Raw genomic sequence first — 14629 nt, forward strand, 5'->3', positions numbered from 1 at the left:
TCTTCAACAGCACCTCCCAAACCCACGACCTCTTCCACCTAGAAGGACAAGGGCAGCAGGCGCATGGGAACACCACCACCTCCAAGTTCCCCTCCAAGTCACACACCATCCTGACTTGGAAATATATCGCTGATCCTTCATCGTCGCTGGGTCAAAATCCTGGAACTCCCTCCCTAACAGCGCTGTGGGAGCACCTTCACCACACGGACTGCAGCAGTTCAAGAAGGCGGCTCACCACCACCTTCTCAATGGCAACTAGGGACGGGCAATAAATGCTGGCCTTGCCAGCGACGCCCACATCCCAGGAACGAATTTTTAAAAAGGAGAGTTCTCCTGGTGTCCTGGTCAATATCTCCCCCACCCCCCACCCTCAGCCAATATCAGCAAAGCAACTTAGTGGATCATTCACCTTACTGCTGCTTGTGGGATCTTGCTATGTGCAAACTGGCTGTAAAACTAGTCACTGCACTTTAAAGAGTTGTTCATTGGCTGTGAAATGCTTCGTGTGGGTATGAAAGGCACTATATAAATGCAAGCTTGTTTATTCTTTACACTGAGCCTGGACAGTGTGTGTTTGTAAACTGCAGGGGCATTTCAGCTACAGCGACTGGGGCCACTAAACAGCCACCAGGAGCAGGATCCCCTAACCCAGGGACACTAAAGGCCAATCACAGCATCGCAAACACCACCTTAGCTGAGATTAACATGTGTGACTCAGCTTCTGGCTCTGCCGCAGCCGCGTGTGGGGTTAATAGAGTCAATCAGGACATCCCACAGAATGAAATCCTCTGCTATTTCGGGTAAACCTGGGGAACACACAAGGTGCCTATTGTTTGGCGGTTGTGTTGTTGGGTGTGTCCGGGTTAAGGTCTTCTCCGAGCCCAAAAGCTGTCAATCCTTTAATTGCCATATGCAGCCAGTGTTCTGGAGAGCAAGCTGGTGCACAAAGCGGTGTCTCCAGCAGCCGTTTATCAGCTCCACAGGAACGCTGCCATCTCGCTGGTAAGCCTGACCCCATCCCACTCTACTCAGTTTTAGAGACCGTTTGCTGCCCTTTGTGCACTTAACACTTGAGCAGCTCTGGCACAGTGTGGGCACAGCTGCCCTTGACCCAGAATAGCAGCAACAAGGAACCCCAGCAAAACGGAGGGGAATGGAAAACACCCCAGTGGCTGGATTCACATCGGACACGTGGAGAGAGGGTGGTGGTTGTTGGGGGCCAATTATCACGGCCGCAGGAGATCGCTGCTTCAGCCTAACTATCTTCAGCTGCTGCATCAATGACCTTCCGTCCACAACAAGGTCAGGAGTAGGGCAGTTTGATAATAGATTTACAGCAGGACCCAAACAAGATCCAGGCTTGAACTGGCAAGTGGCGGATGACATTAGCACCACAGGAGTGCTGGGCACTGACCGTCTCGAACCAGGGAGAGCCCACCTTGCCCCGATCTTCAGTAGCACCACCATTGCCAAGCGCTCCCCCCGGCAACATCCTGGGGTTACCACTGACCAGCCAGATCAACACTGTAGCTACAGGAACAGGGCAGAAGCTCGCTACTCTCCAATCAATGGCTAACCTCCTCAGTGAGTAGCACACTCTCTCTCGCCTCTGAGGCAGAAGGTTGTGGGTTCGAGTCCCACTCCAGAGACTTGAGCACAAAAATCCAGGCTGACACTCCCAGTGCAGTACTGAGGGAGCGCTGCACTGTCAGAGGTGCCGTCTTTCGGATGAGATAATAAACCGAGGCCCCGTCTGCTCTCTCGGGTGAATGTAAAAGATCCCACGGCACTGTTTCGAAGAAGAGCAGGGGAGTTCTCCCTGGTGTCCTGGGGCCAATATTTATCCCTTAACCAACATCACTAAAACAGATGATCTGGTCATTATCACATTGCTGTTTGTGGGATCTTGCTGTGTGCAAATTGGCTATCACATTTCCTACATTACAACAGTGACTACACTTCAAATAGTACTTCATTGGCTGTAAAGCGCTTTGGGACGTCCTAATGTTGTGAAAGGCGCTATAGAAATGCAGGTCTTTTTTCTTTCATTACCCTCACTGCTTCACCACCATCTACAAGCCTCAAGTCTGCAGTTTGATGACATTCTCTCCACTCCCCTGGATGAGTGCAGCCGCAACAACACTCAAGAAGCTCGACACCATCCAGTGACAGAGCAGTTCGCTTGATCAGTGCCCCCACCACCAGAATTAGTATCCACCCCTCCAACACCGGCACACCGTGGCTGCCGTGTGTACGACCTATAGGATTTTTTTAAATGTTCGTTTATGGGATGTCGGCGTCGCTGGCAAGGCCAGCATTTATTGCCCATCCCTAATTGCCCCTTGAGAAGGTGGTAGTGAGCCGCCTTCTTGAACCGCTGCAGTCGGTGTGGTGAATGCCGTTGAATGTCAAGGGGTGGTGGTTAGACTCTCGCTTGTTGGAGATCATCATTGCCTGGCACTTGTGTGGCGCGACTGTTACCTGCCACTTATCAGCTCAAGCCTGAACGTCGTCCAGGTCTTGCTGCATGTGGGCATGGACTGCTTCATTATCTGAGGAGTTGTGAATGGCGCTGAACACTGTGCAGTCATCAGCAAACATCCCTATTTCTGACCTTATGTTGGAGGGAAGCTCATTGATGAAGCAGCTGAAGATGGTTGGGCCTAGGACACTGCCCTGAGGAACTCCTGCAGCGATATCCAGTGCAGGATGCATTGCTTCAACCTGCCAAGGTTACTCCAACAGAACCTCCCTCCCCTGCGACCTCTACCACTGTGTGGGACAAGAGCAGCAATGTGGGAACATCATCACCTCCACTTTCCTCTCCAAGTCACACACCATCCTGATGTGGACATATATCTCCGATCCTTCAGCATCTCTGGATCAATATCCTGGAATTCACAACCTAACAGCACTGTGGGAGTACCTTCACCACACGGACTGCAGCGGTTCAAGAAGGCGGCTCATCACCACCTTCTCAAGGGCAGCTAGGGATGGGCAATAAATACTGGCCTCGATAGTGTGGCAACACGCCACCACTGGACATAATCCGCTCACGGCGGCACAGACAGTCTAAGCAGAAGCCCCCAGCCGGGGGCCCTTTCCTCCAGCAACTTGTTTCCCGCAGGGACAGGCTGCCGGGAGCACTTCCTGTCTGGGAAGTATTTAAGTGGATGCGCGGGCTTTTCTAGTTCCTGTTTTGCCATGAGTCTGAAATAAAAAGCTGTACTGTTTCACTGGCTCTGGTCTCAACTCCCACGTTTGCCGCGGTATCTCAACACTGGTGACCCCGACGCTCAGGACGAATCCTAAGCTAGCATGGCGGATACAAACGCAGTCACGGTTAAATGACCAGACTTTTGGGAGAACCTCGCCGAAGCCTGGTTCGTTCAAGCTGAGTCCAGATTCCGGCTGAAAGGCATTACAGTCGACGCCACGAAGTACGACTACCTTGTCGCCTCGCTCACCTACGCTACAGTCCCCAAGGTTTGGGCAGCGCTGCAGAATCCACCAACGGAGGGCAAGTACGAACATCTGAAGGCTGCGCTACTTAAAAAATTTCAAACGTCCTCTTACCAGCGCCACTGCCAACTCCTGGACCTCCCCGGCCTTGGTGATGCTTCACCATCAGACCTGCTTTCCCACATGCTGTCCCTCTCAGACGACAAAAATCCCGGCGCCCTTTCTCGCACGCTTTTCATTCAGCAGCTCCCCGCCAGCATCCGCCCGCTCAATGTGGAGTCCGACTCCACGGACCTGAATGATATAGCCGAAAAGGCCGACCGGCTGCTCTCTGCACAGGCCGCTCGCGACGTCGCGCCCGACCTCACGGCAACGACCACGCGGTCTTCCCGGGCCGCTAGGCCCGACCGCCCTACCACTCCGGGTCACTGCTACTACCACACCCGTTTTGGCGCTAGGGCTCAACGCTGCACGCCACCGTGTACCTTCAAACCCCCCCCCCCGCACCAGCCCCCGCGATGGCCGCGGGGCAGAAGGAGCCCCTACTGTACGTCACTGACGACAGAACCAACCGCCGATTTCTGTGCGACACAGGGGCCCAGCACAGCATCACCCCCGCCTCCGCCCTCGAGATCCAACGCGGCACACGGGGTATCACACTGGCTGCAGCCAACGGCTCTGACATCCGCACATATGGCACCCGCATGGTCACGCTTGACCTCGCGGGCCGCCGCTACCGCTGGGAGTTCCTCACAGCCAAGGTCCTCTGCCCACTCATCGGCGCCGACTTCCTACGCGCCCACGGCCTCCTTGTCGACATTCCGAGGCACCGCCTCGTCGACATCAACACTATGGCCCCCATCCCCGGCGCCTTTACCCCGGCCCGTTCGGCCGGCCTGACGACCTACTGCCTCGCCAGAGCCACGGACGACTACTCGGCACTCCTAGCTGAGTTTCCCGCCCTCACTAACCCGACCTTTTCGGCCAAAGCCGCCAAGCACGGTGTGGAACACTATATCCCCACCACCGGCCCCCCAGTTTCAGCCCACGCCCGCAGACTCAACCCGGCCAAGCTGGAAATCGCGCGGGCCGAGTTCACCACCATGGAACAACTCGGCATCATCCGCCGCTCCAGCAGCCCTTGGGCCTCGCCCCTCCACATCGCCCCCAAGCCCGGCGGAGGCTGGCGCCCTTGCGGGGACTACCGCCGCCTCAACGACGCCACCACCCCCGATCGATACCCGGTGCCACACATCCAGGACTTCTCGGCCCGACTGGCCGGACGAACTGTCTTTTCCAAAGTCGACCTGGTGCGCGGTTACCGCCAAGTCCCCGTACACACCGCGGACATCCCCAAAACGGCCGTCATCACCCCATTCGGCCTGTTCGAGTTCCTGAGGATGCCCTTCGGCCTCAAGAATGCAGCACAGGCTTTCCAGCGCCTTATGGACTCAGTCCTCCGGGACCTGAACTTCCTATTCGTCTATCTAGACGACATTCTCGTGGCCAGCTCCTCCAAACAGGAACACCTCGAACACCTTCGCACCCTGTTCGGGCGCCTAGCCCAACACGGGCTCATCCTCAGCCCGGCGAAGTGCCAATTCGGCCTAACCGAGATCGATTTTCTCGGTCACCGCATCACCCCTGCTGGGGCCGTCCCCCTGCCCAACAAGGTGCAGGCCATCCAGCAATTTCCCCGCCCCACAACCATCAAGGGCCTCCAGGAGTTCCTCGGGATGGTGAACTTCTACAACAGGTTCATCCCCAGAGCTGCAGCCCTCATGAAGCCCCTATACGACTCCCTCCGAGGAAAATCCGGCAAGATGGACGTAGCCTGGACCACTGACATGGCAGCCGCCTTCGACGCCACCAAAAACGCGCTCGCCGACGCCACTCTGCTTGCGCACCCGAGGGCCGATGCCCGGGTCGCGCTCACCACCGACGCCTCCGACCACGCGGTCGGGGCCGTGTTCGAGCAGTGGGTCAATGGCGCGTGGCAGCCACTTGCCTTCTACAGCCGCCAACTGCGCCCCCCGGAGGTCAAATACTCCACTTTCGACCGCGAGCTTCTCGCGCTCCACCTGTCGGTCCGCCATTTCAGGTTCCTCCTGGAAGGCCGCCCCTTCACCGCGTATGTGGACCACAAGCCACTCACATACGCGATGGCCAAGCACACCGAACCCTGGTCCGCTAGGCAGCAACGCCAGCTCGCGGCCGTGTCCGAGTTTGCTACGGACATTCAGCACGTCTCCGGTAGAGACAACGTGGTCGCCGACTGCCTTTCCCGTCCCGCCGTCTGTGCGAATCACCTCGCGGTCGACTATGCACAACTAGCAGCGGACCAGCTCACGGACCCAGACCTCCTCTCGGCGGCTACCAGCCTGCCAGGGCTACGCCTAGCCAAGGTCGCGCACGGGCCCGAAGCCACGGCAGTCACTTGCGACGTCTCACTCGGCCACCCCAGGCCGGTCGTCCCTGAGACCTGGTGCCGCCGCGTCTTCGACGCGCTCCACGGGCTCTCTCACCCGGGTTCCCGCACATCCATCAAACTCCTCTCCAAGCGCTTCGTCTGGCGCGGCCTCAGCAGAGATGTTCGGACTTGGGCCACCTCCTGCCTCGCCTGCCAACGGGCTAAGGTACAGCTGCACACCAAAGCACCCCTGGGAGACTTCGAGGTACGCAGCCGCCGCTTCGACCACGTACACGTCGACATCGTCGGTCCCCTGCCGCCATCGCAAGGCCAAACTTATCTCCTCACGATGGTCGACCGCTACACACGCTGGCCTGAGGCAGTGCCGCTGTCCTCCACCACCACAGCCGACATCGCCAGGGCGTTCGTTAACACCTGGGTTGCGAGGTTCGGCGTGCCGGCCGAGATAACCTCCGACAGAGGCGCCCAGTTCACCTCCGAACTCTGGACGGCCACAGCACGCAACCTCGGGGTGACGCTCCACCGCACCACGGCGTACCACCCGCAGGCCAACGGACTTTGTGAACGCTTCCACAGGTCACTCAAGGCCTCACTCCGCGCCGGCCTGCAGGACAGTACCTGGACTGACCGCCTGCCGTGGGTGCTACTCGGCCTACGCACCGTGGTCAAGGAAGACCTCCAGTCCTCGGCAGCGGAGTTAGTCTACGGACAACCGCTGCACGTCCCAGGCGAATTCCTTCCGGAGCCTACCAAGCCTTGGTCGGCCGAACAGCAGCGGCTCAACTCTTTCTCTTCCGCTCAGCAGTTCGCCCCACTTCCGGTCAACCGACACGGCGAACTCGCACCTCACGTCCCGCCAAATTTACAGCAGGCGCGCTTCGTCTTCGTGCGACACGACGCGCACCGCGGGCCCCTGCGACCCCCGTACGACGGACCGTACGAGGTACTACAAACCGGGGACAAGGTCTTCAAGCTGCGACTCGGCGACAGGGTCGACACAGTCTCCATCGACCGGCTCAAACCAGCACACACCGAACCAGGGGAACAGGTCCCCGTGGCCCAGCCTCCAACTAGAGGCCGTCCCCCCGGCAAGCCAGCACAGCCGGCGGCGAACCGCCCGACCCAACCAACCAGACCGGCGACCACTCAGAGCTGCTGCGGCAGAACCATTAGACCACCGTCACGACTCGTCCACTCCTCCTAAGCGGATTCTGGGGGGAGCTCTGTGGCGACACGCCACCACTGGACATAATCCGCTCACGGCGGCACAGACAGTCTAAGCAGAAGCCCCCAGCCGGGGGCCCTTTCCTCCAGCAACTTGTTTCCCGCAGGGACAGGCTGCCGGGAGCACTTCCTGTCTGGGAAGTATTTAAGTGGATGCGCGGGCTTTTCTAGTTCCTGTTTTGCCATGAGGCTGAAATAAAAAGCTGTACTGTTTCACTGGCTCTGGTCTCGACTCCCACGTTTGCCGCGGTATCTCAACAATAACGATGCCCACATTCCAAGGACCAAATTAAAACTGCCTGGTGAGCAGGAAGATGCCAGGCTCCATGCTTGGTCTCTTAACTGACCTAAGCTGCGGTGGAGGCAACAGCGGTAATGGAAAGGACCTCGGTTTAACGTCTCACCCGAAAGATGGTATTTCAGACAGTGCAGCACTCCCTCAGTACTGCCCCTCCGACAGTGCAGTGCTCCCTCAGTACTGCCCCTCCGACAGTGCAGCGCTCCCTCAGTACTGCCCCTCCGACAGTGCAGTGCTCCCTCAGTACTGCCCCTCTGACAGTGCAGCGCTCCCTCAGTACTGCCCCTCCGACAGTGCAGCACTCCCTCAGTACTGCCCCTCCGACAGTGCAGCACTCCCTCAGTACTGCCCCTCCGACAGTGCAGCGCTCTCTCAGTACTGCTTCTCCGACAGTGCAGCGCTCTCTCAGTACTGCTTCTCCGACAGTGCAGCCCTCCCTCAGTACTGCCCCTCTGACAGTGTGGCACTCCCTCAGTACTGCCCCTCCCGACAGTGCAGCGCTCTCTCAGTACTGCTTCTCCGACAGTGCAGCCCTCCCTCAGTACTGCCCCTCCGACAGTGCAGCACTCCCTCAGTACTACCCCTCTGACAGTGCAGCGCTCCCTCAGTACTGCCCCTCCGACAGTGCAGCGCTCCCTCAGTACTGCACTGGAAGTGTCAGCCTAGATTATGCTCAAGTCTTGCACTGGGGTTTGAACTCACATCCTTCTGACTGACACTTGGATTGAAAATGGCCTTTGTGCAAGGTACGGTAAGGCGGCCTGTGCCTGTGGGAGGTATCCCAGCGAAGTCCAGACCTGGCAGCAAGCGAACACACACACCTGCTCCCATCACCATAGCAGGAAGTTCAAGACTAGAGTAACAGGCTGCTGTGTAACCAACAGGGACCAATAAACTTGCTGTGGTGGAAAAAATACTGAGAGCTATTCTGAAGAATGAAGTCGGCTTTCTCCTAACGAATGCTCCAACACTCACCCCGAGATCTCCCTCGCTGTTTTGTTGCATAATTTGAAATCGTGAATTATTAAAATAAGCAACGGATACCCAGATGTGGAGAGCACAATACATTCTGACTCATGGGTTTCCATACACGCTAAACGAAGTACAGGAATGCTGTACTCCAAACTAACATGCCGAGTAATGTCAGGATTGAGCAAACCACTGAACAGATTACCCAACGCTGGAGTCTCACCAGCAGGAGAGTCCCTGATTGCACAATCCCAATACGGGCTGAGTAGTGTAGGTGTCACGCAATGTTTTCACACGGGAGGTCCGGGGGAGAAGACCCATCCCGGCTCATTCACCCCAATCGGACGTTCTCCTAAAATCACTCCACAGCTTTTGCCTCCCATTCCTGGACATCCTTGGCAAGCCTCGGCCACTCTGACAGGAAATTCCCAGATTGGCCAGTGCCCTCGGCCCGTCAGTTTCATCTGAATTATTGCTCTGGGTTTAGCTTTCATACTCCGTTTTGTTTCAATCAGTGGGGTTTGTCAGAAGTTCCTGGCCCCCTGCTCCTTGCTCAGCTAACCTGATGGCTGGGATGTGAGTGTTGGAGCCATAAAGTGCAGGATTCCCCCATGTTCAACACCATCTGCGCAACCAGAGAGCAACCACTACCCTGTGGAACTGTACCCTGAGAGGCCGTATCGGGCACCAGCGGATCTGTACCCAGAGGAACCTTTATTAGCCGTGGCATAGAATACAAGAGCAGGGGGGTTATGCTTCAACTGTATAAAACACTAGTTAGGCCTCAGCTAGAGTACTGCGTGCAGTTCTGGTCACCACATTACAGGAAGGATGTGATTGCACTGGAGAGGGTACAGAGGAGATTTACAAGGATGTTGCTGGGAGTAGAGAATCTTAGCTATGAGGAAAGACTGGATAGGCTGGGTCTGTTTTCCTTGGAACAGAGGAGGCTGAGGGGAGATCTTATTGAGGTGTATAAAATTATGAGAGGCCTGGATAGAGTGGATAGGAAGGACCTATTTCCCTTAGCAGAGGGGTCAAAAACTAGGGGCACAGATTTAAAGTAATTGGTGGAAGGTTTAGAAGGGATGACATGAATCAGTCATTCATGAAAGAAAGACTTATGAAATAATACTGAGCGGCCTATGGGTGGCGCTGTCCAGGGAGAGTATAAATACTCGGGCACGGGCCCAGCTTGTGCAGGACATTCTTAACAGGAACTAGTGAAGGACACAACTAGACCTCCATGTTGTAAAACAGTTGATTAAAGCTTTGTTTAACGCTTTGACCAAGTGCCGAATAGTTTTCTTACATCAGGGGATTTGAGGGGAAATTTCTTCACCCAGAGGGTTGTGGGGGTCTGTAACTCACTGCCTGAAAGGGTGGTCGAGGCAGGAACCCTCATCACATTTAAAAAGTACTTGGATATGCACTTGGGATGCTGTAACCTGCAGGGCTACGGACCAAGAGCTGGGAAGTGGGATTAGGCTGGATAGCTCTTTGTTGACTGGTGTGCACACGATGGGCCAAAATGGCCTCCTTCCATGCTGTAACTTTCCATGATTCTAGGAACTGTACCCGGGGGAGGCAGTAACTGGCACCAGAGGGACTGTACACAGAAAAACTGTACCCAGGAGAGGCAATAACTGGCACCAGAGGGACTGTACCCAGAGAAACTGTACCCGGGAGAGGCAGTAACTGGCACCAGAGGGACTGTACCCAGAAAAACTGTACCCAGGAGAGGCAGTAACTGGCACCAGAGGGACTGTACCCAGAAAAACTGTACCCAGGAGAGGCAGTAACTGGCACCAGAGGGACTGTACCCAGAGAAACTGTACCCAGGAGAGGCAGTAACTGGCACCAGAGGGACTGTACCCAGAGAAACTGTACCCAGGAGAGGCAGTAACTGGCACCAGAGGGACTGTACCCAGAAAAACTGTACCCAGGAGAGGCAGTAACTGGCACCAGAGGGACTGTACCCAGAGAAACTGTACCCAGGAGAGGCAGTAACTGGCACCAGAGGGACTGTACCCAGAAAAACTGTACCCGGGAGAGGCAGTAACTGGCACCAGAGGGACTGTACCCAGAAAAACTGTACCCAGGAGAGGCAATAACTGGCACCAGAGGGACTGTACCTAGGAGAGGCAGTAACTGGCACCAGAGGGACTGTACCCAGAGAAACTGTACGCAGGAGAGGCAATAACTGGCATCAGAGGGACTGTACCCAGAGAAACTGTACCCGGGAGAGGCAGTAACTGGCACCAGAGGGACTGTACCCAGAAAAACTGTACCCAGGAGAGGCAGTAACTGGCACCAGAGGGACTGTACCCAGAGAAACTGTACCCAGGAGAGGCAGTAACTGGCACCAGAGGGACTGTACCCAGAAAAACTGTACCCAGGAGAGGCAGTAACTGGCACCAGAGGGACTGTACCCATAGAAACTGTACCCAGGAGAGGCAGTAACTGGCACCAGAGGGACTGTACCCAGAAAAACTGTACCCAGGAGAGGCAGTAACTGGCACCAGAGGGACTGTACCCAGAGAAACTGTACCCAGGAGAGGCAGTAACTGGCACCAGAGGGACTGTACCCAGAAAAACTGTACCCGGGAGAGGCAGTAACTGGCACCAGAGGGACTGTACCCAGAAAAACTGTACCCAGGAGAGGCAATAACTGGCACCAGAGGGACTGTACCCAGGAGAGGCAGTAACTGGCACCAGAGGGACTGTACCCAGAGAAACTGTACGCAGGAGAGGCAATAACTGGCACCAGAGGGACTGTACCCAGAGAAACTGTACCCGGGAGAGGCAGTAACTGGCACCAGAGGGACTGTACCCAGAAAAACTGTACCCAGGAGAGGCAGTAACTGGCACCAGAGGGACTGTACCCAGAGAAACTGTACCTGGGAGAGGCAGTAACTGGCACCAGAGGGACTGTACCCAGAGAAACTGTACCCGGGAGAGGCAGTAACTGGCACCAGAGGGACTGTACCCAGAGAAACTGTACCCGGGAGAGGCAGAACTGGCACCAGAGGGACTGTACCCAGAGAAACTGTACCCAGGAAAGGCAGTAACTGGCTTCACAAGAGGAAAAGATTGTACGGAGAAAGGTTTAAAATGAGTACAATGCATGAAGTGTTGCAGATTCTTATTAATTCTGACAGATTACCTTCACTGTGCCAGATATCTGGGTGGGAACTAATTGGCTTTGGCACTCCTTAATAGGTCTTGGTAACCTGGTGTCAGGATTGCTGTGTGAACGGCATCTTCAAGCTCCAAGTCTTCATTGCATCTGAGGGAAAAACACAAGATTGTTTCCACTGTTCAAATCGCACCAGAAGCTCCACGTGCAGCTTAACACACGTACTTTACTCACATCCTGTACCCTATGATGCAGCGAGGGTGGAGTATAGAGGGCGAGCTTGATCCCGGGGTGGCACACACATCTGAGTGAGAAGGTCGTGGGTTCAAGCCCCACTCCAGCACATAATCTGGGCTGACACGCCAGCGCAGTACTGAGGGAGCGCCGCGCAGTGCTTCAGAGGAAATGTTTAAACTGAGGCCCCGTTGCTGACTGTTGCAGTGGTTCAAGTGGATTTTATAGATCCCACGGCATTATTTGAAAAGCAGGGAATCCTGACCAACATTCCTGCTTCAACCAACACGAGCAAAACAGATTAACCCTTTGTGCCTCTCATTGCTGTTTGTGGGATCTTGCTGTACATAAAATGGTTGCTGCATTTGCCTACATAATAACAGTCGCTGCATCTCAAAGTAAACCTCAATTGTGTGTGAAGCACTTTGGGCTATTTCTGAGAAATGAGATAAGTCTTTGTATAAATGCAGGCCATTCTATTCAATGACAACTCGCCCACGGTTTCACCCGGAGTTCACCTTCCCCTAAGGCAGTGGGTGGCGCTGCCCAGCTGGTTGTGGTGTATCTGTAAACTGTATGAAAAACAATTTTAAAGCAGGTTGTACAGGTGAGTGCTTTCTACGTTTGTTTTTTTTAATGGGTCATTAACGGGTTATCTACAGCACGACAACAGCCTGCATTCGTATAGCATCTTTAATGTGGTAAAATTGTCCCAAGGTGCTTCACAGGAGTGAAATCAGACTAAATTTGACACCGAGCCTCAATAAGGAGATACTAGGACGGGTGACGAAAAGCTGCTCATTCAGTGTCGCCATCCCCTTTCCCAGCAGTCTCGACCTCACAGAGGGGGCGGCGAGTTAGCCAATGCAACAGATAACTGGGCAGGAGGGGCAGCAGACTGTTCCCTGCTGCAGGAGCGCCTGCAGTAGGCCTCTTGCTGGGCTATAACCCGGACCATAGTACTCGCTGTGTCTACACAGAGCTGCCACTGAGGTGCACAAAGGAGGCTGCGCACAAATACTCTCGTGTCCTCGGGCATCGTAACCATAGCTCCCCAGTGCTGAAGATATCAGATAGACTGCTAAAGTCAGAAAGAAAGAACTTGCATTTCTCCAGCGCCTTTCACAACCTCAGGACGTCCCAAAGCGCTTCACAGCCAATGAAGTATTTTTGAAGTGTAGTCACTGTTGTAATGTAGGAAACGTGGCAGACAATTTGCGCACAGCAAGCTCCCACAAACAGCAATGTGATAATGACCAGATAATCTGTTTTTAGTGATGTTGGTTGAGGGATAAATATTGGCCCCAGGACACCGGGGAGAACTCCCCATCTCTTCTTCGAAATAGTGCCCTGGGATCTGTTACGTCCACCTGAGAGAGCAGACGGGGCCTCGGTTTAACGTCTCATCTGAAAGACAGCACCTCCGACAGTGCAGCACTCCCTCAGCACTGCACTGGAGTGCCAGCCTGGATTGTGGGCTCAAATCCCTGGAGTGGGACTTGAACCCACGATCTCAACCACTGAGCCACAGCTGACACTCTTCTGCTCACGTGGCCTGCAGCACACAGCAGTGCACTAGCCACTAGCACACATCTCGGTGCTCACACTAGATTTTTAAAGATATGAGTCCATCTCCCATGCTGTTGCACACAGGAAGCCAATACCAAGTGTAGCCTTCAGGTGAAAGCAGGGTCAGAGGGCAGGGGATACATGACCAGGGCCCCATTTTAAAGTCAGACAATCTGTCCTTATTTTTCTTCTTCCATTATAAATTTCTACATCTGGCTCTAATTGTACAGGGCCTTGGTGAGACCACACCTGGAGTACTGTGCACAGTTTTGGTCTCCCTATCTGAGGAAGGATATACTTGCCTTGGAGGCAGTGCAACGAAGGTTCACTAGATTGATTCCTGGGATGAGAGGGTTGTCCTATGATGAGAGATTGTGTAGAATGGGCCGATACTCTCTGGAGTTTAGAAGAATGAGAGGTGATCTCATTGAAACATACAAGATTCTGAGGGGGATTGACAGGGTAGATGCTGAGAGGTTGTTTCCCCTGGGGAGTGTCCAGAACATAAGAACATAAGAAGTAGGAGCAGGAGTAGGTCATACAGCCCCTCGGGCCTGCTCCGCCATTCAATAGGATCATGGCTGATCCGAACTTAGACTCACGTCCACTTCCCTGCCCTGTCCCCGTAACCCCTAATTCCCTTATCTGCTAGGAAACTGTCTATCTCCATTTTAAATTTATTTAATGTTGCAGCTTCCACAGCTCTCTGGGGTAGCAAATTCCATAGATTTACTACCCTCTGAGTGAAGAAGTTTCTCCTCATCTCAGTTTTGAAAGGGCAGCCCCTTATTCTAAGATTATGCCCCCCAGTTCTAGTCTCACCCATCAGTGGAAACATCCTCACCGCATCCACCCGATCAAGCCCCCTCACAATCTTATATGTTTCGATAAGATCACCTCTCATTCTTCTGAACTCCAATGAGTAGAGTCCCAGGTGAGACCGCACCTGGAATACTGCATACAGTTTTGGTGTCCATACTTAAGAAAAGACATACTTGCTCTCGAGTCAGTACAAAGAAGGTTCACTCGGTTAATCCCGGGGATGAGGGGGTGGTCATATGAGGAGAGGTTGAGTAGATTGGGACTCTACTCATTGGAGTTCAGAAGAATGAGAGGCGATCTTATTGAAACATATAAGATTGTGAAGGGGCTTGATCGGGTGGATGCGGTGAGGATGTTCCCAATGATGGGTGAAACTAGAACTAGGGGGCATAATCTTAGAATAAGGGGCTGCTCTTTCAAAACTGTGATGAGGAGAAACTTCTTCACTCAGAGGGTGGTAGGTTTGTGGAATTTGCTGCCC

At 54.4% G+C, this 14629-nt stretch overlaps 1 long non-coding RNA gene across 1 annotated transcript in view; it reads right to left on the reverse strand.

Annotated features, from left to right (window-relative positions):
• Positions 1-14629, reverse strand: part of LOC147100960 (uncharacterized) — a 50840-nt gene that overhangs the window by 22196 nt on the left and 14015 nt on the right. The window contains exon 2 of the long non-coding RNA XR_015073426.1: positions 11551-11673. This is a non-coding gene — a long non-coding RNA (uncharacterized LOC147100960). The remainder of the gene's footprint in view (positions 1-11550; positions 11674-14629) is intronic.

The sequence above is a fragment of the Somniosus microcephalus genome, chromosome 24 (genome assembly GCF_052327205.1).
Source record: "Somniosus microcephalus isolate GS21.2 chromosome 24, FLI_Smic_1.0, whole genome shotgun sequence".
Lineage (NCBI taxonomy): Eukaryota > Metazoa > Chordata > Chondrichthyes > Squaliformes > Somniosidae > Somniosus > Somniosus microcephalus.